Below are 27,807 nucleotides of genomic sequence, written 5' to 3' on the forward strand. Positions count from 1 at the left end.
ACAGTGAGCGAAGTTCTTTGTTGCTAATAGTCAAAAGCATTCCTACATGTTAAAAATGAGGGAAGGGCTTTAACAAGATATATGCTACTAAATTCTTGGAGTAAGGGAGGCTACACATTGAAGGCTGCACAGGGGAGATGACATTTGAACTGGGTCTCAAAGGATGAGTGGGGCTTACCTGGTGGAGAAAGTGAGAAAGAGCATTGCAGGCAGAGGCATCAGCTTGAACGATGGAACACAGATGCAGAAGGGCATACTATATTTGGACATGGTGAGAAGTTCAGTGTGGTTGGGATTTAGGTTTTGAGGGGGAAGTGATGAATTTATTCAGCGTCTAGGTTAAGTTTTCTTTTCTTTTTTTTTTTAAGATTTTATTTATTTATTCATGAGAGACACATAGAGGCAGAGACATAGGCAGAGCTGGAGAAGCAAGCTCCTCGCAGGGAGCCCGATGTGGGACTCGATCCCGGGACTCCCAGGATCATGCCCTGGGCCAAAGGCAGACACTCAACCACTGAGCTACCCAGGTGTCCCTAGGTTAAGTTTTCTTAACAAAATGCAGAGGCTTAAAGGTTGTAAAATCTTGTTGCTCTTTCATGTAAGGGTTGTGAGGGGAGTGGTCGAAGTAGTCCGGGGATTAGTGCTCTGGGGGGTTGTTTGGGGACTCAGGTTCCTTGCTTGACTGCTCCATCATCCCCTAGGGTGTTGTCCTTATCTGTGTGACCTGGGCACAGAAAACTTCAAGGAAGAGGATGGAAGACTAGAGAAATGAGGCCCACACCTGGAAGCAGCCCCAACACACTTCATTTTTGCTGTCAATTAACAAGAACTGAGTCACATGCAACAGCTAGCTATAGGAGAGGCAGGGAAATGTAGTCACTAGCTGTGCAGGCCACTCTGCAGCTAATCCTTGTTGCTGGAGATTTGGGCCTAATTATGAAGGGCTTAAATGAAGAGATAGGAACTTCTGTAGGCAAAGAGAATCACTGAAGAGCTGAGGAGTGACACGTGGGAGGCAGATTTTAGCTTGATGTAGGATGAAGACTTCCATAAGTGGAACTGACCAAAAGTTAAATGATCGATTTAATGATGAAGTCAGTTTCTCTTCATTAGAGATATTTGAGCAGATGCTGCAGGTGCCACTATCCAGATGTCACAGAGACTGATGAGGAGAGAGTGGGCTGGATTGGACCTTCCCTAGAGGACCCCTGCCATGTCTTAGACTCTGCTCACACTAAATCTCAGTCTCACAGCACTGGTGTGATATGGGTAGATTGGGCAGCCTGCACCTAGAGGCATGGAGACCAGTTGTAAGGATGCGCCAAAATGATGTGGGGCCAGTGGGGACAAAGAGAGAGCAATGGTTGTGAGGTTGGGGAAGAATTACCAGAACTTAGTGTCTACTGGGTTTGGGGATGAGTGTAGGAAAACCAGAAGGCTTAGTGATGACTCCAAGTTTTCCAGTCTGCATAACCACAAAGATGTCACCCAGCCACTAACAGAGATGGGCAAGAGTAAAGCAGGATAGGAAGTGAAGAAGTGTTTGAGGTCCCTGTGCAGTGTCTATCAGGCAGCTGAAAATGCAGGTGTGGAATTGGCCAAGAGATCAAGGTTGGAGGCTTAGATTTGGGAATTGTCCAAATACATAATTTTAAAAATAGGAATTGTCAAGATCACCAAGAAAGAAAGGAGCAGAGGTACTTAGCCTGGCATCTCCAGACTTTTAGAGAACCCACGAATGGGTGTGTGTATGTTTATTAGATTCTCAAAATGATCTATGACTCTAAAAAATGTCAAGAATTACAGCTGTAGAAAGAGAATGTTCTGTCAGAAAGAACAGAAGAATTTGGAGAAAACATTATTCACAGGTGCCAGAGGGAAAATTCATTCCAGAAAGTGGATGTTTGGCCATTTCACATGCTACAGCGATGTCCCATAGAGGATGAGAATTGAGGAATGGCTTTTGGATTGGACAACTGGTGACCTTTAAAGAAAGTCATCTTAGTAGGTGGAGAGGGTGCAATTCAGATCTCAGAGTGTGGAGATGTTGAGTAGGAGGTGAGGACCGAGAGACAAGGAGCACAGGACCCCTCACAAGAAATGTATTTATGAGAGGAAGCAATGGCCTGACGTTTGAGGAGTGACTGGGTTTTTACTTCGTGGAAGACAGGTAAGTCAGCGATGGAGGGGGAAAAGGCATGGCAAAGGAGAGGTAGAGTGAAGGGCTTCAGGAATGGTTCTTTGAGAAAGGACCATGGCCCAGACTGAAGGTCCAGCGGGTGGTGAGTGGGAGGTGGTCGGAAGGGGGCTCAGTTTGGGCAAAGAAAAGTAGAGAGGTGGGAAGCAAAGGAAGTTGAATAAAAATGGCCTTCACAACACCTGCTAAGAGTGGGGAGTCAGGACTGGGATCAGGGGGCTGAGCCAGTGTGTTTGGGACTTGGTGATGTGAGGATGAAACGAGGCCTAAAACATCCCGGCCATGGAACTGCTGCAGGGGTCACGGCCTTAGCCCCTTCTGCCGCCACCAGGCCCGGCACAGGTGCTGCGTGGACCAGCAGGTGCAGGGTGCCTGCTGTCCATTTCCTGCCGCCTCCCTGCTGCTGCTGCTGCTGCATTGCTGTGGCCCAGGCATTCCTGGGGCCCCCACCCCAGTTCTGTGCCTCTGCCCGTGATGTGATTAAATAAGACCTGTGCCTTTAAGGCGTGCCCCCTTCCGCGGCCCTTCCCCCTCCAATTACAGCACTAATTTCAGTAATGGAGCATTAATAGAGTAATGGGCTAGTGAGGCTGGCCTGAAGGAACTGTGGAGCTCAGCACAAATTGAGTAAATAAACCATATATTAGATTTCTAAACAATACTTTTAGTCTAGTCTCCAGGGAAAGAGAGTCGTCAAGACTTACTTAAGTCATCCCTGCAAAGTGTATGTAAAAGAAGCCTCCTTGCAGAGCTTGGTTGTTTGTAGAAGCCGGAAATCTCGCTCTCTCTCCTCCAGGGATTGGAGAGATATGATAGCTGCTCTTCCCACATGTTCCCTTTTCTCGTGATTTCCCAATTTCTCCTACTTAGGCAGATGTAGCAGAGGTGAGAGAGGTGGGAAACCCCAAGGATGCCTCCCTCCTGAGGACCCTGGCAAGTGGCGGGCACAGCACATCTGCCAGGGAAAGGTAGCCCAAGGCAGGTAGTGGTGACAGATGGGCAGTGGAGGAAGGACAGGGGCCAGAGTTAAGAGGAACTTGGGGAAAAAAGGGAAGTTATTAGTAGATGACCTTCCAAAGGGAGGACAACCTTGTATGGCCACTATCGGCAATGTTTTGGTAGGCGTTCCTTTCAGAAGACTAAAGCATAATAACAACATGCAACCATGAGAACTTGTTTCTATGTTGCTTTAATGGATAATGGAAAGAATGAAGGTCTAAGTGTCAGAAGACCAAGGAGGTGGCCTCAGCTCTATTCACTACTAGCTTTAGGAACCTGGACATATAATATTACCTCTCTGTGCCTCAATTTCCTTGTCTGTAAGATGGGGAAGAACAGTGTCTTTCTGCTTGCTTCCCAGAGAGTGATGGGGGGCAGAGGAGATTACATGCTATTTGGGCGGAGGTCCTGCCTACAGTAGTGGGGCATGCTGCATCTTCTGGTCCTCTAGGTTTCTGCTGCCATGTGGCCCCGCTCTAGCCTCTGAGGGCAAGGAGAAGGTGATTCTGGGAGGTCTGAGTGCTGGTAGGAAGTCCAAAGATCAGGGTCATGAACGTTAACATATTGATCACTTGCTCCACACCCCTGATGGTGACATTTTGAAGCTATGGAGTAGAATTATAGGATTTCAGCATTGTGGCTAAAATCTGCTCTGACTTTGTTTGCTCCTATTGCCTAAGCAAGTCCTGAGTTGAGTTGTGTAGGGTCAAGTGCTGAGAAGAGCACTCTCTCCTTCACAAAGATCCTGCTGGCCTTAGAAGGGCTGATTCACAAAGTGACTTAAGGTGGCTGTGGAAATCCCTAGGGTAAAGCATTGGTCACCAGTGACTGTTCTGCTAAATCTTACAAATGTTCTGGATGTTCTTCTTGCAAGAGATCAACTCCTGAAGGTAAGTTCCTCATGTAGATTTTGTCTACATGGAGTGCAGGTGGGAAGGCAGAAAACAATGGGAAAGGCATGGTGGGTTTGGGACCTTCTTAGTCTTACTTGTTAAGAGCTTGCATTCTGCACTGAGGTCCCCCAATCTTCCCTGCCGCTCCTGCTACCTGCAGGCATAGATTCAAGTTACTAGAGGGTGGATATCAAACTATTTCCTCCTTGGTGACTGGTTTAGATGGGGCTCCTAGCGCAGATTCCCTAATCTCAGACCACAGTCATAGCCCTGGAAGATGCTTTACTACCTATACAACTTTCAAAAGAAACACCCAAATCTGTGTGCTAGTTTCATCCTTTACAAAACAGTACAACCTGAGGGATTCACTTTAATTGTGTACCTACTAAGTACCAAGTCCTCTGAAGTAGCAAAATGATGCAATGAATCACAAACAATATTTATCCTATAGCAACTCTGAAGTTTTACAATTTTACCCAAATCTGCTCTAGTAGAATCAGAAGGTCTGGTACATCCGACCTAGAAAATGATATGCTGTATAAGTCGTTGAGTGTAACATTGCCTCTCTTAGAACTTTTGGGACAGGATGCATACGGCATTCTTGTAGAGACATCCTCTATTCAAATTTTGAGAAGTCTATGCTTTAGGAGAGAAGGAAAACACATCTCTAGCTATATCCTCTGGCTCAGTCTGAAATTCTAATCATGCTGGGCTCAGAGGCTTAAAACATAGGTAGACATTTAATAGCTGTTGATTTGGTGCAATCTGAAACATACTGCCACATGCAGGGACAAAGGCCTTCTAGTAATGCTTACAATAATGGGGCAAAAAAAGAGAAGACCACCTTTTAGGCTCGTGATCTGTAGGATGAGTTGAGGTGGCTGCCTAGATGCCTCAGAACACTTCAGAACCTCTGAACTACACACTGTCTGAGGCTTCTCCCAACACTTAAATCTGTCTAGTTCTATGGGAATGAAACACCAAATGATCTAGAGAGAGGTGTGTATTTCAGAAAAATTGTGACGCAGTGGGCATCATATAAAAGGAGAAGGTGAATGGGGAATGCCATGAACAACAAGGTTTATCTGAGCAGGCCTTCAAAGCCCCAGGTCACTATCCAAGAGGCACCTGTGATTCTGTGCAGATTGGTTCAGGATATCAGCTCAGAATCCTCCTCAACTCTCCTTCTTGTGGTTCTCTTCTGGATGATGGCCACAACTCTATCTTACAGCCCTGCACCTGGTCCTGCCCAGCTCTTCAGAGAGGCCTCTTGTTTGAATGGATGTCTGGTGTGAGGCTTTCCTTTGATCCCTGGTCATTGACTCAGCTCTCTGTGTACTCCTGAATTTGCTTCTCAGGCCAATGTCAGCATCCTACTCTCCACCCCATACATCCCTAGCCCTCTACTCAACAACCCAGACTGCCATATGACTATGGACAGAGTTTGAGAAATGAGAGGAAGGAAGGAAGGAAGGAAGGAAGGAAGGAAGGAAGGAAGGAAGGAAGGAAGGAAGGAAGGAAGGAAAGAGAGAAAGAGAGAGAGAAAGAGAGAGAGAGAAAAGAACGGTTGTGTTCGAAACCTAAAATCATGAAGGTTTGTCATATTCCTAAATGAAGGCGAAAAATCAATCTGGGTTGAATCCCCTAAGAAAATATATCACGGAGATTAACAATACGTGATGGGATAGGCACTGAATGTTCTATGCAACTGATGAATTGCTGAACTCTACATCTGAAACTAATGATGTATTATATGTTGGCTAATTGAATTTAAATAAAAATTAAGGAAAAAGCCAGTATGACTCAGATGACCAAGGTTCAAATCCTGGCCCAGCTACTTAACGCCCCTTCTCTGAGCATCTCAAAATGGGAAATGTTAACACCTACCTTACCAGGTTCTTCTGTGTAATAAATAAGATGGAGCAAACTTAGTTTCTGGCACACAGAAGAGACTAAGTATGAGTTCATTTTTCTTTCCCTTTGGTAAACCAGTATCAAGAGATGGTCTCCATGATACTCGATTTTTGAACAGCATTGCAGAGAGAAAAAGCAGTATCAACTTTTAAAATTCCCTTTAAGTGTGCCAACCACGACCTAATGGTCGCCAGGGGTTTAGAGCCAGGGGTTTAGAATAATTAATTAGGTCTACGCTAATTTTTTAAAAGTTCCCAGATGAATATCAGAAAGGGAGACAGAACATGAGAGACTCTTAACTCTGGGAAATGAACGAGGAGTGTTGGAAAGGGAGGTGGGCAGGGGGTGGGGGTGACTGGGTGACGGGCACTGAGGGGGGCACTTGATGGGATGAGCTCTGGGTGTTATGCTATATGTTGGCAAATTGAACACCAATAAAAAAAATAAAAGTTCCCAGATGGCAATGACTTAACTGGCTTAATGTGTTAATGATGGACCTCCTCATTGGGAGTAAAAGTTCCAGAGCTTTGTCCACGGGACCAAGTAATATCACAGCAAATGTGCTGTCATGGGGCTGTGCCTGGTACCTCAATTGGTACTGCCTTTTCTCTTTTTATTATGGAAAATTTTAAGCCTAAACAGTAGTCAAAAGAATAGTATAACAAACCATATTTATCCATCACCTAGCCAATGTTGTTTTATGCATATTCTTACTAACTTGCTATCCTACCAGAATATTTTAAAGCAAATCTCAGATTTCAAGGTATTATATACACATTTCAGTATTTAGTTATACAGAGAAGAACTATTTTTCAAACACAATCACAATGCATTATCACCTCTAAAAATTATTACAATAATTCTTCAATATTATTCAATGTTTAGTTATGTCTCCTCTCCTTCTCTCCAACCGCATACCCCACCATATATAGTTTGCTCATATCAGAATCCAAATAAGGTCCTAAAAGAGGTGAAAGTCTAGCAAAGGAGAAAATGGGCACAAGAAAGAGATTACAACATGGTTGCTCCAGCTGTTGGGTCAATGTTTTAATTTAATTGATGGCTGCTGTTCCACCAGGGCCCACTGCAGTGTCAGAATGGCATTTGTTGAGCCTGGCAAAGAGACAAACCATGCCTATGTGTACTCCTTAGTCTCAGAAGCCAGCACTTTTTTCTTTGATGCTCCTTTGATGTGTTACACTATCCTAATTAGGGTAGTTCAATAAATCAGTCCCTTGGGCATTGACACTTCAACACAGGCCTAATTTGCTAAGCACTGGTAGACATTAACCAGTTGTTGGAAATTTGCTGTGACATTCCTCAAAGATTCACATAGGGATCCTATCCCATCAGTGGTCTTGAGTCCAGATTCTGCTTCAAAAGGTTGATCTCAGATAGTCCATGACTAATAATACATCCCCCAGTCCTTCAGTGGATTAAGCTATTGTTTGCCTAAGGCTCCAGGATGGACAGAGATATGCAAGTGTTAAGTGGTGGCCTCATGGCTCCAAGTTTCCTGTGGTTACTGCCCAGCCTTCAGGATTAATTTGAAGCCTATCTCTGTAGAGAGTCAACTGTCCTGTGCAATCCTCATTCATAACTTCCTGCTACATTGGGCAAGACGCCAAGACACTCATTCTTTGTCTACTAGGTTGAAAGGGGGGGTAAAAAGAGGGGGTGGCAAATTACAGAGGAAGGAAGGGAATTAGGGATGCCTTATCTTCAGAGAGTTCATCCATTCTTTCTCGGCATAGGATAAGAATGGCAAGTCGACCCTGTTGGCGTCCTATGTATCCAGCCTGGGATTGCACAGGAAGGATGTGACACATTTGGGGAAGAGACACTCCCACCTGATACGGGCTTTGGAACTAGCACCTGGGAAAGCCAAATGATAAGACCAACATTTTTTTGGAGCCTTTTCTAAATGCCAACTCCTCTGCTTATGACTTTAAAGGCCATATTTTATTTAAATGTCCCTGCAGCCCTATGGCTCTCTTTGAGTAGAAACTATGATTATTTAGATTTTAAAGAGGATGAAATTGAAACCAGAAAGGGTAAGCCTCTTGCCCGTGATGTGGCCAGCAAGATGCTCACATAGTCTGACCCTGAACCAGCACGCTGCGTGGGGTGATGCAGGATGGGGGGGGTGCAGTTCCCCACCTGTCCTGGGCAGCTGCAGGTGTGATAGTTTTCTCATTGAACTTGCTGCTGTAGTGGATACTGGATCATGCACTAACCTCACAGGGCCAGTTATGGGACTGGCTTTACAAAGTCCAGTGAAATAAAGTGAGATGGAATGAAGTTATGATTACAGAGGAAAAGCCTGGAACTGCTCTAATTGATGTTTAAAGGTAGATGACTTGCAAATTTTAGAACTCTTAACTCCTATTAGCCAGATAGTCCCCACATTCCATGTCATGGCTGATCCTTGACTCCTGTGGGTCTCTTCATCGTGCCTCAAGTGTACGGTGGTCAGCTTTGTTCTGTGATGTGAGGGGTTGCTTCAGCTTTGATCCCTGCCATACACACCTCTTGGGTACTTGCATATATACCAGGCCCTGTGCTGGCTTACAATACTAAGAGAAATAGGTGGCAGCTCCTGTCCTTGACGTGAGCCCTACTGAGGGCTCCTGACAGGAGTCAGCATAGACTGTGCTTAGGAGTGAGAGCCTGGGTCTAATTGACTAAGTTTGGCCCCCAGCTCCTCATTGAGCTTTGGTTTCTTTGTCTATAAAATAGGGACAGCAATGGGACTTTAAATGAGATAATTTCTGTAAAACTTGACCAAGACCCCAGTGTGTAGTGAGCTCAAACAGATATCATCTGTTATTTCCTGACATCTTGGGTTTACCTTCTTTTCATGACAGCTGGGGTTTCCTGGGCTGAGCCACCTGGCCTCTCGAATCTGTGTTTGGTTGCTGACCCCACAGCAACATGATCTCAGTTTTAAACTGGCCCCAAGTTTCAAGACGGTGCAATGGCTCATGTCTCCAGGAGTTCACAACTGAGGCAGCCAGCCTGGGTGATCTCTCTTGGGCTCTGTACCCTGCCCATCCTTGTCAGGCACCACAGTGCCCCACCTCAAGTAATGTATTTGAGGTTTGGTTTCAGGGTTGATGACATATTTTTCTATCAGCTAAAATATTTTTGCTCTTTGATTCCCCCTTTCCAGACAGAACAATCACTTTTTTCTTTTAACTTGAGTGTTAGAGAACTGGAAAAAATGCCTACTTTACATACTAACTTGATAACACTAGGCTTTAATGATACTTGGCTCTGTATGAAGAACCTGTATCTGTAGTAAACTGGTTTCCCTTCTGCCATCCTCACAAGCTTTGCTTATTCATGCCTCTGTGCGTCTGTTGGCTATTTCTCTGTCTTGCACTACTTTCCTGTGTCCAGAGTTTTTCATCGTGCAATACATGTCTCAAGGTTTTATTCCCACTGTGAAGCTGTAGAGCCTTCAGCTCTAGCTTGATTTCTTTCCTCCCCAAACAAGAGAAGCATTCATTGTTTACCTGCAATTTGGCACTTTCCGCACACTTTCTTACATTCAGATTATTCAATAAACATTCAGCAAGCCTCCTAATGTTTTCCAAAGTCTATGCTAAGTGTTTTTCACATATTTTACCTCTTTTAATCCTTTCAACAATCCTGAGAATAGGTATTGTTAATATCCCCACAAATACATGCAAAAATTGAAGTTAGATTCCAGTAGCTTAAATAATTTGTCCATTAAGAAAATGAGAAGACAAGCCACAGACTGGGAGAAAATATTTGCACATCATATATCTGACATGGAATTTGTATCTAGAATATGTAAACAACTCTTACAACTCAACAGTAAGGAGATGAATAGCCCAATTAAAAATAGGCCACATTTCAATAGACATTTTGCCCAAGAAGATATGTGAATGGCTGTTCAGCACATAAAAATATGCTTAACATCATTAACCATTAGGAAAATGCAAATCAAAACCACAGTGAGATGCCATCCCCCCACACTGGGATGGCTATAATTGAAAAGATGGATAATAACAAGTATTGATGGGGTTGTGAAGAAACTAGAACTCTCATGCATTGCTGGTGGGACTGTAAAGTGGTACAACCAATTTGATGAGTTTGGCAGTTTCTTAAGAAGTTAGACAGATACTTAAATCACAAAAATCTACTCCCAGGTGTCTCCCTAAGAGAAATGAAAACCTACATCTACACAAAGATTTATATATGTGAATGTTCATGGAAGCATTATTCATAATAGTCCCAATCCAAATATCCACAGCAGGTGAATGGATAAACAAAACATGGAAATCCATAAAATAGAATACAATTCAGCAATCAAAAGGAATGAACACATGCTAATACATTCTATGAATGGATGGAGCTCAAAAATATTATGCCAAGCAAAAGAAGTCATGTTCAAATGAGCAAATATTGTATGATTCCATTTATATGCAATTTCTAGAAAAGGCAAATTTATTTCTGTTTCTACAGAAAACAGGTCAGTGGTTGTCTGGGGCTGGAGTGAGAATGAGAATTGAGTGAAAGTGATCATAAGGGAGCTTTTGGGGCTGATGGAAACGTTCTAAGGTTGGACTGAAGTGATGTGTGTCTAGCTCTATAAATTCACTAAAATAATTTTATTGAATCCTTTACTTACAATGGATAATGGTATACAAATTATACCTCAGTAATGATGTTAAACAAAGAATCCTTGTCCAAGATTGCACAAGTAGCATCATTGGGATTTGGTTGTGACTTTCCTACAGGGCTCTTCTAGCTGTCTTTTGCATTTGTTCCTGCATGTGGTTTGTCTCCTTGGGAGATAGACAACTCTTTAAGAATGGGAGCATGCCTTTACATCTTTGGGACTCCCTCACCATGTTCTCAACAAATATGTGGAACTGAGTTGATAGCACATCATATTATAATGGGATTATTCTGTACCAGAAGTAACAACGTAGAGCTGCTATTTCTCCAAATGCTGCTCAGAGTGTTGAGACATGAGGGGTAGATAGTCCATCAAAGGCATGCCGCCTGGAGAACAATGTAGTGACAGGGCTGGCTGACAACGAGAGACAAAGAGCTGTGCTGTTGAACACTGCCCAGAGCAACCTGTCTCTTCCTGCTCAGCCCAGCAGACTGTTAAAAGGACCACAAAAGGCTGCTGGGGAGATGACAAGAGCTTAAGAATTTGCTGAATGTGTTACCCTTGATAGTAAGAGTAAACCCGAATGACCTTCCCGGGACACACAGTAGAGATTATTAGCATATAGGACAGACCTGAATCTAGGCAGGAAGGTGGAGATACATGTTTGAAGACTGTCCAGTGGACTCACATGTATTTGACCCCCTCAGTAGAGTTAATGACTTTGTTGGAAATCAATATTATTTTTTTTTCACAATTTAAAAAGGTATTATTGGGAAAATTATTTAGACTTGAAAATGGGAAAAAAAGACTACTGTGTGTCCTTTCCGTGGCTTGCTGGGCATTATCTAATGTACCCTATAAGGTGTGCACTTTTCACTGGCTTTCTATTGATTAGGTTACTTTCTAACCACAGGGGTAGCAGTTAACATGTGGAAAACTTGATAATAATGCAAATGACTCTTGTTCATAGCAAAGCAAATGAATTTCTTCCAGTAGATATAGAAAAGATAACCCCAAACATTACATTTTATTGCTCTTTCAGATATTAACTAGTTTTGCATCTATTAGCAAATTTATGTGACATTCTTGACTGTTTATAGATATCTCTGTTCTTCAAATTCTCCACTGGAATAGTCTTAACATTTTATAGATTCTCCCATTGATGAGCCAAAGAAATCTTTGACACATACTTCTTTTGTATTTGCACAGAGGTTATGTTTTTGACTTTTTGAAGATTATACTTTAGCAGTGTGCATAGCCATAGTTCAGGCTAACTGTGTAGACTGCCATCTGATCAGACCATTCAAGGAGTTTCCCCTCCCCCTCCCACTCCCTACCTGCCTTTAATCTCAAAACTCCCGATTCTTCTATTTCCAGCCAGCAGCCACCATTTGCTCCACCAGAAAACTGTCTCTAACCTTTAGACTAGGCCAGATATCTTTGTTCTGTGTGGTCACAAGACTCTCTAGACTTGTTTTCTCATGAAACCATAATGAGATACTCTAAAAAGAAATAAAAACCATAGTTTCATACTGCTTAGAAAAATGAAAAAAAAAAAACAGTAAGAATATTAGCTCTCAGGGTGCTTGAGTGGCTCAGTTGGTTGAGTGGCCCTTGATTTTGGTTCAGGTCATGATCTCAGGGTTGTGAGATTGAACCTCACATTGGGCTCCACACTGAGCACAGAGCCTGCTTGAGATGCTTCTCCCCACAACCCTGCACTTCTCACATGCATGCATTTTCTCTCACTAAAAAGGAGTACTATCTCTCAAAGTCTAGGACATTTATTTGCTATCTCTCTTGTGATAGGGATTTGATACCTTACCCATGCCCCCACCTCCACCACTTGAATTTGCTAGGCCCTTAGAATATGAATGGGAGTAATCTATGTCCTGTCCAAGCAGAAGCTTTAAAAGCCCATATAGTGCCTCAGCCACTGTTCTTTTCCTTCTGCCATGAGAAGAGCATGTCCCAGATAGAAGGTGGTTTCTTTAACTTGCATCTCAGAGTGAAGAAGGTATTGACTAGATCTGTAGCCATCATGCAAAGGACATGTAATATGAGAGAGAATAAACCCTAAGATGTTTAAACCAATGAGATTTGGGGATTATTTGTTTCTGCAGCATAACCTAGCAAAAACTGACTAATATAGCAACACTCATCTCAAGTGTGCTTGTTATTAAAAACAATAACAAAAAATAATCTAAGCATTTAGCTCAATCCAGAAAGAGAGAGAAATATAAGGGAAGCAGGAGGGAGGTAGCATAAAATTTAAAGCAAAATTAACTAATTAGAAAAGTAGAGAAATGATAATAAACTCAAAATCCATTCTTTCAATAGGGCCAGTTATGCTGGCAAATTCCTTCAAGTATAATCAAAATAAAAGGAGAAAAAAAGAGAACCTCTAAAATAAAAAATCCCATATAAAAAATATTAATAGCAGGAAGTGGATTTGGGCAAAGATACAAAAGAGATTATGAAAACTTTTAAGAAAATACAATGTATATCTCTATGTTGATAAGTTTCAAAGTCCTGACTAAATTAATTTTTAAAAATGAAAACACAAATGGTCAAGTTTGTGTAAAAGATATTGAAAGTCTACATAGAACAAAAAGCATGGAAAAGATAGAAAATATTGTTGAAGACCTACTGTTAAAGTACTGGATCTGAGAGAATTTATCTGTAAGTGCTTTAATATTTTCTTTCTTTTAAAGGAATTTATTTATTTATTTATTTATTTATTTATTTATTTATTTAAGAGAGAGAGAGAGAAAGAGAGAGAGCACAAGTGGTGGGGAGGGGCAAGGGTAAAAGGAGAAGCAGACTGCTGAGCAGGGAGCCCGACTCGAGGCTCAATCCTAGGACCTTGGGATCATCAGCCAAAGGCAGATGCTTATCTGACTGAGGCACTCAGGTGCCCCTCTGCCCCAAAATCCTCTTAAAAGGTAATAAAAATTTTTTAAATTTAAGTAAGCATCCTGAAATTAGTATCTTGAAAATAATAGCATAAAAATAAGAAATATTTTCCATCAAGTCAGAAAATAAGACAAAGATAGCTACTGTAACCATTATTATTAAGCATTTTTCTGGAACTTAAAGAAAGGCAATAAGAAAATTGAATGAGAGGAATAAACACTGATAAAAAGGAAAAGATATTTTTTGCAGAAGTTAATTGCCTACCTGGAAAAATTAAGAAAAATAAAATATGCTATAGAGTAAAATAAGGTCGACAGGATTTAAAAACAAAAATATGGAGCTTCTGGGTGGCTCAGTAGGTTGTGTCTGCTTTTGGCCTAGGTCATGATCCCAGGAGTGTCAGGCTTCCTCCTCGGTGGGGATCCTGCTTCTCCCTCTCCCTCTGCCCCTCTTCTGCTCATGCTTGGTCTCTCTCTCAAAAAGGTAAATAAAATCCTTAAAAAAAAAACAGAAAAAAATAAAAGAGTCATGAAAAAGTGTATATACACGTGCACACAGTCTTGGTGTATGTAATATCCTGACACAAAGAGAGAAAACATTGATTAATTCTAATTGATTTTAATAAAACTTCTACATAGCAGAGAACACAGTAAATAAAACTGACAGGCACATGATAAGCTGAGAAAAATATTTGAAACCCATCCTAAATATTAATTTCTTTGATAAAGAACTCTTGAAAATTGTTAGACACTTTCCTTCAATCAATAAATATTGACTGAGCACTTATTCTTTGCCAGGCAGTGTTGTAGTTGCTTGGGAACATAAATGAACAAGCAAACACAATTCCCTGCTATGATAGAGCTTACTTCCTCGGGTAATTTATTTTTAAAAATGCAAATACTAATAAAAAATGAAAAAAAATATTGACTTCCACTAGCAATTATAGAAATGTGAATTAAGTGTTTTAATTTTTCACTTTTTAAATCAGTAGAGATGTTAAAAAATTGGTTATATTCAATGTTGTCAAGAGTATGGGAAACACATACTCATATATGCTTCTGGGAGGAGTATAAATTGGTAGAAACTTTCTGAAAGGCTATTTGATAATCTTAAGAAGGATGATTAGCAATTCCCCTTTAGAAATTTATACCAAACAAATAAATAATTGCAAAACCAAATTATCTACAAGGATTTTATTGCAGAGCTATTTATAAGAACAGAAAAGTTGGAAATAATCTAATTTGGTGTACACACACAAGATGGGCTGACCTATAGAATTTGTATTGTATTGTAGAAAAATATGCAGCAATACAGAAATATTTTTAAGTTAAAATAGTATATACTGAATTGTTCAATTTTAAATAAAACGTATATATATATTTAGAAAGTTTGAAAGATAGACATTAAAATATTAAGGTTCTGTCTTAGTACAATTTGAAGTGTCTTTAATTTTCTTGTGATTTAGGTGGTATGGATTTTTTTCAGTTTATTTATTTTTAAAGATTTTTTTTTATTCATGAGAGAGGCAGAGACATAGGCAGAGGGAGAAGCAGGCCCCCCGCAGGGAGCCCGATGTGGGATTCCATCCCAGGACCCTGGGGTCACACCCTGAGCCAAAGGCTGATGCTCAACCACTGAGCCACCCCGGTGTCCCTGGAGTTTTTCAATTTAAAAAACTATCATTTTCTTCAAAGCTAATGTATAAAGATATCCATATGCCTTAGAGGTCATATATTCTGTGGGATCCTCTTTTTGCAGATACAGTTCCCGGGTTTCATAGTGATCTCCCTTAAACCCTTAAATCCTCTCAGGCCTGACAAAAGGCTGCCAGGAGAGACAGGCTCTGATCAGGGATCAGGGTAAAACAGGTGAGATGAGTCGTACAAGTGTGGTGTTGGAACCCATATTTACTTAAATTTTTGATATTGTTTATTGTAGATATTTTTTGAATTTGTTTGGCTTTTAAAATATTGCATTTACATTAAAACATTTCCTTTTTTAAAAAAGATTTTATTTATTTGAGAAAGTGAGAGAGAGAGCGCAAGCAGAGGCAGAGGGAGAGGGAGAAGAGAAGTAGGTTCCCTCCTGAGCAGGGAGCCTGATGGTGGGGCTTGAACCCAAGACCTGAGCCGAAGACAGATGCTTAATTGACTAAGCCACCCAGGTGCCCCAAAGCATCACTTTTCTTGACTGCTGATTCTTTGGCACCCCCTCCAAACTGTGCCCCAAGGTGAGTGAGGCCTTGCTCCCTGAGAGCCCTCTGTACCCTACACACTCCACGAACAGCAGCCCCACACATCCTGCTTCTGCCTGCCATCCGGCCGCTGCTGCTCCATCCTGGCAACCTGGGACCAAACACTGGTGCTCTGAATGGAGTGAGGGAGGCCAGCAGGCCCAGGCACTCGGTGAGCACTTCCTTTGGCCTGGCCTTTGTGCAGAGCACTTTCCCAGCATTATCTGAGTCCTCCCAATAGCCTGATAGGTTGGGGAGCAGAGATCCTATGTGTCCCTCACTATCATTCTGCCCCCTCAATAACAGACTTCCCTAATTGCAGAGGGGTACATGAACATCCACGGTAAAGGCCGCATTGCCCAGGCTCTCTTGCAGCCAGGTGTGGCCATGGGATTAAGTTCAGGACAAAAGAAAGTTAGGGGCCATGTCTATAGGGGAAGGCTACTCCCTTCATCTCTCCTTGCCTACTTCTTCTGTGTGGAATACGAGTGTGAGGACTGGGGCTGCAGCATCCATCCTGGGCTAGAATGGAAGCCACCATTGAAGACTGTGGAACAACCAGGTGGGAAGACTGACTGCTTCATCGTGTGGAATCTCCATAGCAGGCCGCGATTGCTGTGTTCTATGAGAGAGATATAGGCTTCTATCTCGTTAAAGCCACTGTTATCTTAGGTTTCCTGGGACTCACAGATCAACCTAGTCCTAATTTATTCTGATAGATACTATTATTAAGTCCCCTTTGTAGATGAGGGGGCTAGACTCAGAGAAGTTAAGCACCTTTTACAAGTTTGCACAGTCATTAAGTGACAGATCAGAATCTGAAACGAGGATCTGACTCCAATGCCCTAGCTCTTAATCCTATGTGATTAAAGTTCCCTGCTCCAGGAAGATTTCCAGCCCTGAACAAAGGGCTTGGAATCCTAGATTTCAGGTGCTCATTCCTATGCTTTCCTCCAGCCAAAGTCCTAAACCCTTCTGGGGCTTCAGTGGTTGAAAATGGCTTAGCAGGAGAACAGGAAGAGAGAACAGGACAACAGAACTTCCTTGCCAATGTCTTCTGGGTTACCTCCCATACCTTGCTCTGTCACCAGACCACCATGTGACACAGGCACTGTTTATGTGCATTGAGTTTTAGGGATCATCCATCATCATTTCCTAGGACAAAGTTACTCTGCTCTTGCATCAGTGTGAGTGGTGGGGGTGGGGCGGAGGGAGGGCTGCATCCCTGCAAATGCTTCAGAAATCCCATCATCTTAAGACAGTCTCATGAACACCGTGCAGCCCTGTGGTATTTTGACATTGGTTGTCTCTGCATTGTTGAAGTAACTCAGCACGTTGGCATGCGTTTATCCCCCCAGGTCAGGGCATTGCTAAAGGAAGTTCATCGCCTCTGCTTCTTCAGTAACTGATGTCTGATGCATCAGCCGAATGCATTTCAGGCTTATAAGCATTTCCCCCCAATCTACAGTCAAAAAAGCTTCCACCATCTCCCCTTCCCCCATGAGTGACCAGTGTCTCAGCATTAATGCATCTGATGGCACCGAGCCGTGGTGGCCAGAGCGAGGACAGTCGCCAAGCAGGGATTGAAATCACTTTTTTATTTACATTATTACTTTTCCACAGCTTGGTTTTTTGCAGGCTTTTGATCTATTAGGCTATACTATTTAGTCCAGACTGAATCTTTGAATTGCTTTACTTTTTCATCTAAAATCATCAAAGACCTAAAAAAAATAAAAAAATAAAAAAAATAAAAAAAAAAATAAAATCATCAAAGACCTTGATAAACCTGTATAATTAATCAAAATATTCATCTATGGTGTCGATTTATCAGGTCTAATAGTGAAGCACTGCCTCAGTGTAGAAATGCTCAGTGCTCAGTGTAGAAGACAATTCATACTTTCTCAAGTGTAGACTTTGTTGGTGATTCTTTTGTGAAGAGTAATCATTGTTATTTTAGGAAAGGCCCTGAGTTTATCTAACTCTTATTAGAGCTGAACGAGTTTGTATTTCTACCATAGAATACTAGTGTGAAACCCAAACCTTCTTGTAAGGTAAACTCATATTGTCCTTTAGACATGTCCAGTTATGGCATTAATAATTGCAGATTGTCTTGGATAAAACACATATTTAGTCTTTATAAGAGATATGAAAATAGGATTATTACTCTTCATTATTGCAAATATTAGGTTGTATTTACTGCCAAACTTTTTTGACAGGTTCTTTTTTTTTTTTTTTTTGACAGGTTCTAAGAGGTAAATTTTAAGTATGTTATAATCATTTTCAAAGTGCAAGCTGCCACTTCTGGTTCATGGCATTTCTCCTTCACACGTTGATAAAACAAATGGAGACAAGAGGAATCAAAGCAGAGCTGGAGGGATTTGTTAGGACAGAAATTCTGATTTGTTCATTATGATTCTCAGATGACCAGGAAGTAATGATCCACTGGATCTTTCTTTTGATGTATAAGATGGGAAATTTTCTAGCACAATATCTTAGTCTAGGAAGAGCAGCCCTAAATGTACTACTAATTGAAATATTTTCTAATTTCCTTTGTCCTTTCTTATTTGATTCATTGGTTATTTAGGAGTGTATTAATTTCCACAACTTTTGAATTCCCTGAAGTCCTCCAGTTATTCCTTTATATTTTCATTCCATTAGATCAGAAAACATACTTTGTGTGGTTCAGTCATTTAAAATTTGTTGAGACTTATTTTTTTAAGATTTTATTTATTCATGAGAGATAGAGAGAAAGAGAGAGAGAGAGAGAGAGAGAGAGGCAGAGATGCAGGCAGAGGGAGATGCAGGCTCCATGCAGGGAGCCCGATGTGGGACTCGATCCCAGATCCTGGGATCATGCCCTGAGCCAAAGGCAGACACCCAACAGCTGAGCCACCCAGGGATCCCTATTGAGACTTATGGCCTAACATATGGTGTATCATGGGGAATTTTCTATTTATATTGAGAAGAATGTATAGTCTATTGTTAATGGTTAAAGTGTTCATAAATGTCTGTTAAGCCTATTTGGTTCAAGTCTTCTGTTTGCTTATTGATGTTCTGTGTAGTTGTTCTATTCTTAATTGAAAGTAGGGTGGTGAAGTCTCCAACTATTACTGTTGGATTGTCTATTTCTCCTTCAATTTTGACAGTTTTTACTCCTATATTTTGTGGTTTATTGTTAGAACATATAGATATTTGTAACTGTCATATCCTCTTGATGGATTTATCCTTTTATCATCGTGAAATGTCCTTCTTTGTCTCTGGTAATAATTTTGTATTAAACTCCACTTTGTCTGCTATTAGGATAGTGACTCCAGAAATCTTTTGTTTAGTGTTTGTGTGGTATAATTTTTCCCATCCTTCTATGCTCAAACAATTTGTGTCTTTGAATCTAGAGTGTTTCTCTTAAATGAGTGAAAATATCAGTGAGGGTGACAACATGAGAGACACCTAACTCTGGGAAATGAGCAAGGCATAGTAGAAGGGGAGGTAAGTGGGGGGTTGGGGTGACTGGGTGATGGGCACTGAGGGGGGCACTTGGCGGGATGAGCACTGGGTGTTATGCTATATGTTGGCAAATTGAACTCCAATTAAAAAAAATACAGTGTTTCTCTTGTAGAAAGCATATAGTTACATCATATTTTTTGCTCATTCTGCCAATCTCTGCCTTTTAATTGGTACTCCAGCTGGGGAAGATAAGGTGTAAAAGTAGGGTTTTAGTGGGGGATTGAAGAATGAGGACAACTCTGTGGAAAAGATCAGACTTTAAAACTGTTTAGACATTTTTACTGTAATTACTTAAAAAGTAAACTTTGAAGGATGGAGGAAGAAGGGTGTGGGGAAGTGGAAGTTCTAACCTTGCTTTCTAAAATAGAGTTTTTATGTAATAACCATGGATTATTTAACTATAAAGATTTATGTTAAACTAAACAGAAGTAGTGGTACCTTTTGGAAATAGCTTCTCCAGATCAGCCTTAGAATTAAACAATTTAGATGAACACAAGTGTTATGGGCTAAATTGTGTCCTCTTCCCCTTTAAGTTCATATGCTGAAATCCTAACAATCGGGGCTTCACAATATGACTGTATTTGGGGCCAGGGCTGTTAAAGAAGTAATTAAGGTAAAATGAGTTCATATGGGTGGGTGCTGATCCAATATGGCTGCTGCCATTCTAAGAAAAGATCAATGCACAGACGTGCACCTGCACAGGGAAAACCATGCAAAGACCCAGAGAGATGGAGGCCATCTGAAGACTAAGAAGAGAGGCCTCAGAAGAAACCAAATTTGCTGACTTCTAATCTTGGGCTCAATCTTGGACTTCTGGCCTCCCAAACTGTGAGAAAATGAATTTCTCTTGTCTGAGTCACCCAGACTGGGGTATTTTGTTAACAGCAGCCTGAGCAAACTAATTCAAAGGTATTACAGATGCATAAAACACTAGAACTTAACCTGATGTTAAAGCTGGGAAATACATTCAGTCAGGTTGGGAAACAACCGTTTACTTATTCCAAATCAATGGTTTTTTTTAAATAGTGGGAAGTTTAGGATTATCTTCCTATCAGTTTGAGTAAATACAGTAGTAATATGTTCAACCAAAGAACACTAATCATATTCTGACAAACAATTGCTAGGATTGTGATCTGATTGAACTAGTTTGAGTTTCTATCCCATGGTTTGGGCTGCAGACATACTCAGAGATCACCCTGGACTTCCCAGATAATGTATTCTCTGTGAGTGTCAAGATTGTTTTTATAATTAGATGTTATCTTTTGTAACAGACCATGTTCCAAGCTGCAAAGCAACCAGAATTCATTATACATGTTTAAGCAGGAGAAGGATTTACTGAGGGATATGAGGAAACTCACAGAATTAGGGGGAAGGTGACAGGAAGGGGAGGGAAGCTCAGCGTCCAGAAGCCATACCCAAACCCTGCAGGCGGAATCACCTGTCTGACCAGGAGACTACTAACTCTGCTGCTGCCAAGCACAAAGCACCTGAGATTCACTTTTACTGCACCAGCTTCTTCCACCTGTTTTGAAGCCTTTTCTGCAATAAGATCTTCTGGAAAGTCTTTCCCAAGTGTCCCTGATTGGCGGATGTTTGAGTAACATGCTGTGTTCTAGCTGCAAGGGAGGCAAGTAACTTCAGTTCTAACTTCTACATTGGGAGGCTCAGATATGTCAACATCATTTAAAAGTTGATGGGGTGCCAAGAATATGACAAATGTCCACTGCAAGCCTGGAGTTCTCCTTTCCTACTACCACACTATGCTGTCTTTAATGTCTAAGTCTCTAAAACGACAGAATTAATGTTTGACAAATACAAGTGATGATGAACAAGGCCAACAAGTCAAGTATTTTCAATCAGATTCGCACCAAAGCTTTATATAAGATTTCCTACAATCAACACATGTTTAATATTCTCAGAACATTTAATAATGTTTGCTAATAAATGAATAAATGTGATCATGTAAAGTACTCTTTTTTCTCAATGAGAACAAGAACTATTGAACCCAAATTGTTGGATTGTGTTTCTAGCTCATTTTCACACCCCCTAATGGGTGTTCTTCTTACTCAAGAACATAGTTTATCTATTACTATGGCAACTTTGCTTCCCAACAGAAACAATGGGACAAAGATCCCAACAAAGGATCTTGGTAATTGTTTTTGGGCATGAGGAGCCAGCTGATAGATGATGTTCAAATATTAAAATAGCCATTTTGGTGGTTGGTGAGGATAAGAGAATATTTCAAGTCAAGACTCTTCAAGAAAAGCATGATATGGCCATGGTATGTACCCATGGCACAATGGGTATAGTATTTACTTTAAGGAGAAGTTGTACAAGCACTAGTTAATTCATGTATTTATTCAATGTTCTATCTTTTTTTTTTTCAATGTTCTATCTTAACAAACATTTCTTGAGCCCCTACCATAGGCCAGACACTGAACCAGGCCCTTACATTAAGTTCCACAAAGACTTTGCAGTTCAATAGCACGAGATATAGGTAAGCAAAACAATTCAATAAAAGTTAGAAATCTTAGGACAGAAATCTAGGAATGTTCTTAGCCACACACTACATTATGATTACACAACAAGAAGTAAATATAACTCTTCCTTTCTGAAGTACAGAGTAGTGACGAAGAAGTCATATATAAGTATCTTGTCCCCAGTGCAGATCTCTGCTGATAGTGCTTTGAAATCTGCTACATCTGCTTTCCTGTTTAAGGGTTTAACTTCACTTTGCAAGCAGTAAAATGTCAATATGCACATAAAGCCCACGAGATAGAAAATTTCGTATAAATACAAAGGGAAGTAACACAACTACATTAGCTTGTGTACAGAACGGCCTTATAATGAGAATATCTCAGCTCATTTCTTTTCCCATTCTCTCCTAAGCTTCTAATCATTTACAAGGAATTTCAAAACAAAGCCACGTATACTCTAAAATCTTCTGAGAAATCTTTAAGACCCCTCTTCAGAATTCCTCCTGAATTTCATTCCTCTCCCAAGGGAGGAAGGCATCACTTTATTTGATGGTACATTATTTATTTATTTTTGTCCGTCTCCTGCCCTGCACTGTGTCTTCTTTTCTTTCCCTGGCACCTAGGCCCCAGAAGATGGGCAATCATCTCAGAGTGAATGCACACATAATGGAATAAATGAATGGACTCCTTATCAACCAGCAAAGCATGAAGAACAGTTTTCTTTGTTAAAGATTTTATGTTTTTTTAAGGATTTATTTATTTATTCATGAGACACACACACACACACACACAGAGAGAGAGAGAGAGAGAGAGAGAGAGGCAGAGACAGAGGCAGAGGGAGAAGCAGGCCCCTGGCAGGGAGCCTGATGTGGGACTCGATCCCGGATCTCAGGATCATGCCCTGAGTTGAAGGCAGATGCTTAACTGCTGAGCCACCCAGGCATCCCATGGGCAGTTTTCTAGTAGGCCTAACAAGTTTAGAAATTGGACAGTGTTGGTTGGAATCTGCCTCTGCTACCTGTTGGTTTCTGGAATTTGAGCAACTCATATCATTGTTCTAGGCCTCAGTAGTTTCATCTGTGAGATGGGAGTAATTAATAGAACACATCTCACGAACTTGCTGTGAGAATGAAGTGGGACAATATGTGTAAAAGATACAGCACATACTCTGCAACACCGCCAAACTCATGGCCGATCCTCAGGAAGTGGTGGAAAGAGTCCTCGAGATTGGTATTCCAGTGGATAATGAAGTGCTTTCCTGCAGCAGGCACTCTTGCTTTTAGGGACACTGAACTTTCTGGGTGGAAAAAAATTTATATTTGGCTCTTGTCTGCTGCTTCCTTTGCCACATATTCCTTCATAATATAGAATCCACACCTCTGCCTGTCCCAAATCTGAGTGTATCTTTGACCTTCGAGGAAGTAGCACTTTTTCTTACTGCTATAGTTCAAATTCTTCTTTCTCTGCCTCTCACTCCCCTAGAGGGGTATGTAATAAAAAAATGTCCCCAGCTTATTTTGAAAGCCCAGCCTCCTAATTCATCCTGAAACACAGAAATCTGATAAGCTGACTTCATTAAATTAAGAACCCCATATCACTCCACCACAAAGTTTGAGGAGTAGAGGAAGCATGTGCTGGTTAGGTGGGTGGTGAGGAACCGCAGAAGATGCCCCCACTTCTACACCAAACACAAACACACATGCTGTCTTAAAACAGCCAGAATTATTTTTCCTGTTTCTTCTCTACTAGATGCTCATTCTGAAATTGGACCAAGTGGAAAAACACAAAGCCCTTCAGATTTGTCCAATTTTGTAACATTAAATTGGGATGAAGCATGTGATGGGGGTGGGGGTAGTTTCATAATATAGTAAGTGGAACCTTTTAGCTTCAGTAAGTGAGTCTGACTCAGGAATGTAGGCGATTGTATCTCAAAAAAAATCAATATTAAGATGCACAATTGCTCCCCTGGTATCGAAAGAATTAGTTGATCTACATGCTAAATGACAAGCCTCTTGATAACAGGGATTATGCGACCTGCCTTTCCAGCCAGGGCTGCTGGGGACTGTCCCTTAGGTCCCTAAGGCAGAGATAATCTAATTACAACAACAAAGACCAGGTCCATTTGAAGAGAAGGCAACTGTGGGGGTGGGACTGGGGGGTCGGAAGGTGATGGTGGGCGTGCAGGACCCTGTTGGGTCTTGTGTTAGCAGGGAGGGGCTCACGCAGAACAAAAGCATGTAGGTGGGGAATTGCTGGGGAGTGAGGCCCAGAGGGGAGGGAGGGAGTGCAGAAAGGGTGGACAGAGGTCACCTCTAAAACATGACTTAATCTCCACTTTGGCTCCACAAACACTGCCACGCTGGCTCCCAGACTCCGGCCAGACTTGACGGAGCAAGTGAGCAAGGCTCCAGACGTTCAGACACTCGGAGGCCCTCCGGCCAGTCACAGGAGAGAGAGAGGGGTCTGGGAAACACACGTGGGTCTCTGTGACCCAAGTCCTTTTCTTCCTCTGTCAATCGCCCACCGGCCGTGGGATGAGAGGCTCCAAGAACTGGGCCCCGATGGCACTGCCACCTGACCATGGCAAGAGAGAAATAAGGCCCGGTGCTACACTTTACAGGGAAATGAACCTCTCTCATTTAAAGGACTGTGCTGTTTTCTGATCTCATGTCCTTCTCATGTCTTTGGTGGTAGATACCCCTTTTAAAAAGTTTTGACTTTTTGAGATGATGGGGATAGTGGCTAGGAGGGTTTTTTGCTTTGGCTTTTGTTTGTTTTCAGTGCGCTTACCTGGTATGATAAGAAATTTCCATGGATTGCAGAGGGCCTGTGTGGCTCAGTGGTTGAGCGTCTGCTTTTGGCTCAGGTCGTGATCCCAGGGCCCTGGTATGGAGACCCCCAGTGGGCTCCCCACAGGGAGCCTGCTTCTTCCTCTGCCTGTGTCTCTGCCTTTCTGTGTGTCTCTCATGAATAAATAAATAAAATCTTACCCCCCAAAAAATTGTTAAAAAAAAAGTTTCCATGGATTCCAAAAATGTTTGTCTCTGAAATTTGGTCAAACCAAAAATCTATGAGACTGTAGTCTTGTCAAACAGACTTCTTAGCAAATGTTTGTTGAAATTTTACCTTCACGGTTTCTTTTATTTTATGGAGAAAAATGGACTCAAATCAATCTTTGTTGCTAGTTTCTGTATCCTTCACATCTTATCACTCCCAAGGTGAAAGGTGCTTCCAGTATCCTGGAATTCTAAAGCACTGAGGCATTCATTAGGTCAGGAGTTTTCTCATTATGAAAGGCAGAAGGGCCTTTCTATGAGATCAGGTCCTTTAGAACTTCAATGTGTACCACCAGTGTAGACTAAAGCATAGGGGCTCTGACCTTGGGGCAATGCGGGCCCAGAGGCCTACCTTCTAGGCCTTTTCCTCAAGTGCCCCCACCACCTCTGGGGAGCCTGAGTCCTTCATGTGTCCTTGGGCTGTGAGCAGGAATGGGTACAGACAAGTCCTCTGTCAGGCTGCCCATTTCTGGGCCAGTGTGAGGTCCTCCTTTTCTCTCCCTGGCATTTCACGATATGGAGAGGCCAAACTGACCCATCACTGAAAAATAAGATTTCAAACCCTAAAAAGCTAAGTGTATGTGAGGCAAACCTTCCCAGGCCCATGGCAGTGGAGATACTGGGTGATGATTTAGTATGATTTGTTTGAGGGGACACTCCTACGTATCTAGGGGAGCTATCAGGTTGTGTCCAGGAAAACAGCTTGAAGGTTCTGTCCATATGGGCCCTCAAAGTGGGAAATGAAGTAATGTTGCTGGGGCAGGCGGTGGGTGATGGAGACAAAGGGGCTTTTATTATCTATCTGACAGTTCTATTGGGAAGCACTAATGGTCTAACTTGAAAAGGAAGTAGAAAAATAGGTGAGGAAGTCTTTTTTTTTTTTTTTTTTTTTTTTTTTTTTGTGAGGAAGTCTTAATAGTGCTAGAAGATCCTGACTTTGTATTCTTCTTGCCCCCAACCTCTCACACAAATTCCTGAGTTTCTTAGAGATGGCCACTGTATAAATAATATATCAATTTAGTATTATTTTTAGGGGCACCTGGGTGACTTAGTGGTTGAGTGTCTGCCTTTGGCTCAGGTCGTGATCCTGGGGTCCTGGGATCCAGTCCTGCATGGGCCTCACCTCAGGGAGCCTGCTTCTCCTTCTGTGACTCCCTCTCTATGCTTCTGCCTCTCTCTCTGTCTCTCATGAATAAAATCTTTTTAAAAATTTAGTATTATTTTTATTCAAAGTAATATGGTGGTAATTGTTGTGTTTTCTTTTTTGACAAGAACAACTGTGGATTTTTGTTAAAGGGAAGAAATTGTGAACATTTTTTGGATAAAAACCTAAAGCAAAACATTTTTAAATATTATCTATATCGGACTTCCTTGCTGAGTTCCGAGGACTAAATCCTAGAAGAGATGACAGTTAACATCTGCTTAGCTTGAGTAAAGACTATACTTGGAAGGCTTAACACTCTCTTTCCTTGATTTATTGAAATGCCAAGAATTTATATCAAACTGATTTGCTTAGGCATGCACTTGGGTCTGGTTTTTAGAAAATGCTACTTTTGTCTGAACATCACTATGATTGAGTTTTTTTGTTTGTTTGTTTTGTTTTTCAAATTTATTTATTTATTCAGAGAGAGTGAGAGAGAGGCAGAGACACAGGCAGAGGGAGAAGCAGGCTCCATACAGGAAGCCCGACGTGGGACTCGATCCAGGGTCTCCAGGATCACACCCCAGGCTGCAGGAGGCACTAAACCGCTGCACCACCGGGGCTGCCTATGATTGAGTTTTGAAGGAGATTGTGACTGAAGGAATGAGAAGAGAAGAAACAAAGGAGAGGGGGTCTTCAAGCCCCACTTTTTGTCTAACTGTAATAAAATATGCATGTACATTTAAAAATTAAAGCTATATTTACTATTCATGTTGACTCTAATGTCAATTATTGAAAATTTATTCTATCTCCACTATTCTTGGGGGTACCTAGTTGGGGAGAAAAGACTAGCACAAAGGAACTAACCCAGAGTAAGACTGTAATTAATTGTTGAGTTGGGTGGTCTATCGCAGCACAGTTGATACCTGCGTGGGCTGTGGTAGTCAGGAAGGCTCTGCAGAGAAATGTGATTTGATTTGATGAATGGAGAGAACCATGCACAGGAAAACACAAAAGAAGAAAGAAGAAATAAGAAAGACAGATGTGGTTCAGTGGGAAGGTTGAGGCAGATTCTAATCCCAGCAGAGGACCTTGTTTGGGAGATAGGAAAAATGAGGTTAAATGAGTACAATGAGGCCAGCTTATGGTGGATCTTCACGTCCAAGTCAGTACCTATTGATATTCTGCACTCCTTTGTCCAAGAGAGACATTACTAATCACTCATGGCGCTCCACATCCTCTTCTTTACAGCTTTTCAGGCAGCCACTGACAATTGATCAGCTTTGGTCTTCAAGATAAAATCTATTTTCTGTTCCCCTCCTAGGTCTATATTTTTAGACTTGATATTGGAAATGGGGAGTTACTGAGTGAAGAATAGATGAAGGAAGAAGACATGAGTCCCCTAAACCTGGTAACCACTGGTTTTAGCCTTTAGCCAATTATGTTTTCAGCTGGAGGTAGGCATGATGGGGAGGACATTGGGCTAGAAATCCAGTTCAGCTGCTCACTTGCCCAATCTGTGCTTCATTTTCCTCATTGGTAAAATGAAAGGATCGGAATGGGTGATAGCATAAGGTCTGTCCTGATACTGAATTTTTAGAATCCTACAAATGCCAATAGGAAGGCAGCCCACTGAGCCTTGCTTGGGCCTCCTCCAGGTAGGAGCTGGATGGCAGTACAAATCAGGCCAGCCATGGAGGGGAAGAGGGAGCTGAGGTTCAGGCTAACTCACACACTAAATGAATAGTTTTTGGATAACTGAGAGTCAGTGTCATTAGATACTGTTTGTATTAGATGATCCATATGGTATAGAACATGGTGTAGGC

General features: G+C 41.6%; 1 long non-coding RNA gene across 1 annotated transcript; it reads left to right on the plus strand.

Annotated features, from left to right (window-relative positions):
• The first annotated feature begins 1,841 nt into the window (after nucleotides 1-1,841).
• LOC140608689 (uncharacterized) lies at nucleotides 1,842-26,752 on the plus strand. The gene is made up of 2 exons (XR_012010662.1): nucleotides 1,842-2,170; nucleotides 26,466-26,752. It is a non-coding gene; the product is annotated as an uncharacterized lncRNA (long non-coding RNA).
• The last annotated feature ends 1,055 nt before the right edge of the window (nucleotides 26,753-27,807 follow it).

This window comes from Canis lupus, chromosome 18, assembly GCF_048164855.1.
Source record: "Canis lupus baileyi chromosome 18, mCanLup2.hap1, whole genome shotgun sequence".
NCBI classification, from domain to species: Eukaryota; Metazoa; Chordata; class Mammalia; order Carnivora; family Canidae; genus Canis; species Canis lupus.